The 4,685-nt window shown below is 56.2% G+C and overlaps 1 long non-coding RNA gene across 2 annotated transcripts in view; it reads left to right on the forward strand.

Annotated features, from left to right (window-relative positions):
- The first annotated feature begins 14 nt into the window (after nucleotides 1-14).
- Nucleotides 15-4,685, forward strand: part of LOC146596649 (uncharacterized) — a 16,141-nt gene continuing 11,470 nt past the window's right edge. Inside the window, exons 1-2 of one of the 2 annotated variants that reach the window (XR_014895637.1) lie at nucleotides 15-70; nucleotides 3,375-3,691. This is a non-coding gene — a long non-coding RNA (uncharacterized LOC146596649). Of the gene's footprint in view, nucleotides 71-1,158; nucleotides 3,692-4,685 lie in introns of those variants that run through there. The other variant, XR_014895636.1, reaches the window with a different exon arrangement.

Genomic DNA, 4,685 nt, shown 5'->3' on the forward strand with positions numbered 1-4,685 from the left:
CGCGGGGGCGGGGCGGGGGGGCGCTCAAAGGCCAGCGGGACTTTTGCTCTGGGGCAGCGACCGCTGCAACGTGAGAGCCCTGAATCCGCCGGGCGCGGAAGGCCGCGGKGAGGGAAAGCGGCTGCTGGTTGTTCGCGACGCGAGTGCGGTTTGTGCCTGACGCGTTTCTCTAATGGGRGGGGGGGGAACGTTAAGAAAATAAGCGAAGCGAATAATCTTGGTTTCCTTTATGTTGTCTGAGGGTGTGGATGTCACCAGGCTGACTCTCGGAGGTGTTCCCTTTTGTGTGCTGGAGCCCACCCCGGGCCCGCAGGATCGATACGTAATTGTTTAAAGGGATATTGTATTCCTTCSCTGTCACTGTTGTTAATGCCCGCGCTCTCTGTAAGCCCGCAGGGTCTTTCTCTGTGGGGCTGATCGCCGAGATTACCCTTCGCTCCAGAGCAGTGGGAGGAGAGTCCCCATCTGTAAAAGATTCAGCAATTCATTGAACCATTTTCTCTCTATCTCCTAATGAAGTGATGAAGCGTATGCCACAAAATTTAACAGGTTTTTGTGGCAGACTGGGCTACACTGCTGAGAGGAGGATTAAACCTTCATCTTTGTCCCATAAATCATGGCATCAGCTGCATTTACTCTGATGGATAGCCTGGACGYGGCTGACAATATTTTATCTCTGGCACTGTCTGTGCATTGCGCCCTGGTGTGCAATTTCTTTTTACTGCTAAACTGAGAGAGAAGCACTAAAATGCAGCTGGTCCAAGGACCCCCTTTGGGCCCGATACCCCACAGCTGTACCAGAAACCAAAGCATCAGCAGCAGCCCACCCTGGGGGACCCAGGGCTAAGGGCGGGTGGGAAGCGAAACAGAAACGTCCTCCAGGATCAGACGGAGATCCCAGGGGCCTGGGCAGGTCCCCTCCTGCGCCCCCGTCCCTGCACGTCCCCTCCCCAATTGCCTCCCCATCCTGCGTCCCGGCTGGCGGGCATCCCGCCTCGGGAGCTGGTCTGCCCTCAAGCGCCCCAGCCGAGCCCCGGCAGGGCCAGGGGCTGGGGCCTGCCGGGCGCCAGCGGCGTGGGGGCGATGGTGGCTGGCAGCCTGCCCCGCACCGCGGCCGGCCCGCCGTGGGCAGCGGGTTCATCCTGCGGGACCCACCACGGCGTGCTGCTGTCCTCTGCAGAGCTGGCATCGCTGAGCAACATTTGGCTTTCCCGAGCTGCCTGCTTTTTTCACCCTTTTCCTTCTTTCCAGCCTGTCATTTTGTGTTGCATCCGTTACCTTTCCTGCCCGGGGCAGCAGGTCAGAGACAGGGCTCTGCTTTGCTTAAACCCACGGTGTGGAGATCAGCACRCTGCGGGGAGCCAGCTGGGCTTAGCGCCCGGACCGGCACACAAACCCTGCCCGAGCTTCCCGGGCTGGTTCGCCGAGCAGTAACCTCACGGAGGTTAAAGCGAGGAGGCAGCAAGAAGAAAGGTCTCCAGTGCAGGGAGGAGTGTGTCGCTGCTGCCTTCCCACCGCCCGGCGGCCCCCAGGCCTTCCCACCGCCCGGCGAGGCCACCCTGCTGCGAGGGCGCTGGTATCTGCRTGGGGATGTGGTGTCTTCGTGCTTGTGTTTAAACCCGTCAGAGTGCGGAGCTGGCACGCGCCAGGGCGAGCGGGCGCCCCGAGCCTGTGCGCGATGCCCAGGTGCACGCGGCACACCAACAGTTTTGCTCCCCATTACGGCATTTGCAAGCGTTGCAGGCGCGGAGAGGCAGCTGCTAAGCACCGGGCAGGGCAGTGCTGCGAGCCGGGGCAGTCACCGATGGAGTCGGGAGGGCCCTATCACACCCACGCATCTGGGAGCCAGGATGCRGTCATTCCTGTACAGGAAAAAGCCTTTTGTAAAAATGGTCTATTCATCAAGCAAAATAGTTTCCTGTCCAAGGGAGGTACCCAGAGCTTGATTCTCAATGATGCTTTTGATGCTAATTATCACTTCAGGTTAAGATGATTGCGAGAGAAAAGGAATCCTAGTTAGCAAGTAAAGTAGTTGTCATTGGGAAGAACTGCTGCAATGCTTGAAATATAAACATGTCAGGGGAGTGAACTCCTCAGCGGCTGCTCGTGCACACTCTGCCCTGGGCTCAGGATATCCCTGCACTGATAAAGCTTGGAAGCTGGCAGGGCATTACTGGGAGCTTTCACCATAGCCTTGCCCCGCTTGGCCCAGAGTGTCCACTTCTGGCTGCCTGTGGTCACGCAGACAGACCTCTGGGCCGCTCTCGCTCTGATAGTCTCATGAAAAAAGTATTAAGAGAAATGTGGCGGCTGTGACCCCAGTGCAACACTGCTTAATCGAGGCCTGTGTCTGCAAATTCTTCATCGTACGTGGGTTGGTACCTCACTGGCCTTGTGTGATAGCACAGGAAGCTTTTGCATCTCTGGAGTCGCACGCAGGCTTTGATTCCCGGCACACTCGCTGCTCTCCTGGAGAACAGGCACTTCAGAATTTTTCKGCTGGATGTGTGCAATGGTTTTAACGAAAATGATTAGCGGGCAGAGTCAGAGGCAAAAATCCTGTGGTTTGGTGGAGTAGGACAGACTCACCTGCTGTGCTCGGCACAAAAGGGTTAGGAGAAAGAACACTTAAGTGAAAAAAGAAGGTAGGAGAATTTCTTGCTGCACGCTCCTCCTGACAAAGGGTTCTTCCCAAACTTGCTAATGGCATTGCTCCGTAARGATGAAAAGGGGAAATGCAGACCAGTGGTCCCGGGAGGCGGCGGGGCCGCGGGACCCCTGCCCAGCAGAGGCGAGGGCTTTGCAATCCGGGACGGTCACCTCTCCTCGGCAGCGCCTGCCTCCCGGGCTGGTTTTGTTGCAGAAGCGACTGTGTTTGCTGCTAACATCCCCAGTGGGTCAGGGATGCGGCTAGTGACTGACTCGAATCACTCGAATCTCCCYGGCGATGCACAGAAATTCAATTTTGGCGTGGCATTAGCTCCAGCCAGTGACACAGATCAAAGGACACTGCTCCAATCACGCAGTCCGGCCACCGACAGCATTAGTTACTCGTCATGGTGTGTTGATACCAGCTTTCTGTGTAACACCGTTAGGTACAGGCGCTATCGGACACTTCTCTCATCAAACGAGATGTCAATACCTTAACATCTTAATGAGTAACAGTCAATATCCATTGCAATAAAGCTCCTGTTTTCTCATGATTTCATCTACCCCGAGGGTTTTGATTAAAATGGCAGCTTTTCCCGTGTAATTGAGGAAGCATGGAAATCCTACATAGGAATCGGCCTGCTGCCAGAGTCCCCCCCCAAGCTGCTAATGCTTTAAAGATTACAAGAATCTGCAATTTTAATGTAGATTTTGCATTTTCCCAGTCAGTCACCACGTGATGTAATTATCAAATAAAGAAGTACTTAAAATACCCCAGAACGTCTTTGAAAATGCTGCAAGCAAATCACCTGCCTGCAAAGGTCTGAGATTGAGAGCAAGTATCACTCGCGGACGAGCTCCAGTCTAGATGAACAGGCACAACATCAAGGACTCCTTACTCACCGCACCGGCAAAATATTAAATCCTCTACTGGCGCATGCGAGTGGGAATGCGAAAGGAGCCGGAACAGGCTACTGTTACCAGTACTGGTTCAGGTTTAGCAAGACTAAGCCTGCGGACGTCCCCAGTTCTCCGAGCCACGGTAAGAGAGCACGTGTTCGGGCAAAGCAGACTTTGCCACGGGCAGATGAACGCGGGTGGTGTGCCAGGGTCCTGGGGAGGAGAGGTCCTCGCCTCCTAGTCTACGGCCACCTTTAATTTTTCCCAGGAGAAAAATGTTCACCTATCACCAATGGAAAGATGGCCTTAATCCACCAAATGGACTTAATCTCCAGTTACACAGGAGAGACGCAGGCATGAAGACTTTGATCGGGGTATATCTCGCATTCCACGCCCAGGCGGGTTTTGGTGGTTGGGTTTGGATTCGCAGGACGACAACCCCGCAGCAGGCCGACCCGGCGGCGGTGCGTCCGCCGGAGCCTCCTGTCAGGGAGCACGAGGAAAGCGGGGAAAAGGCCCGGCGAGCGCAGCGCAGCGCGGCCGCTCCCCAGCGCCGGCTCGCGCTGCGGCTCCCCCCGCCCCGCGGAGCGAGGGGCTCCGGGCCGGGGGTGAGACCCCCCGCTCTCAGCGCCAGCTCCGTCCTCCGCCGCCCTCCCGTGCTYTCCCGATCCCCCTGGCAGCAGCTGAGGCAGACAAGGTCCCGGGCAGGGCCGGGCTCTGCCCGCACCGACCTTGGGAAGGGTGTAAAAGTTCTTATTAAAACACAGGAAACCTGAGCACTTCCCTTTCAAACAAAGCCCAGAGGCGTTTGGGGCGCTTCCCRTGGTGACAGGTCTAAGGCTGGAGCTCGGGACTCTGAAGCCACATCCAAACCGCCTTTTCTTTCAAAAACCTCTTTTATGCAGGGAAGGACAGCAGAGGCTTCCTGGATGTAATTCAAACCCGGATTAGACATTTCTTTGCTGTTTATGGTAGTGAAAGACTGCGTAGCTACTGGATTCAYGGGGATTAGAGAAAATTTGTCATATTCTTAGCAGTTACCGAAAATAGAAAGCGAGCCGTAGTGATTCACGTCGGAAAACAGCAGCCGCTTCCGGCGGGGAGCCGGGAGCCGGGGCCGGGGGGCGGCGCGGCGG

This window comes from Rhea americana, unplaced genomic scaffold (genome assembly GCF_003343005.1).
Source record: "Rhea americana isolate MKP2758 unplaced genomic scaffold, rheAme1 scaffold_2, whole genome shotgun sequence".
NCBI classification, from domain to species: Eukaryota; Metazoa; Chordata; class Aves; order Rheiformes; family Rheidae; genus Rhea; species Rhea americana.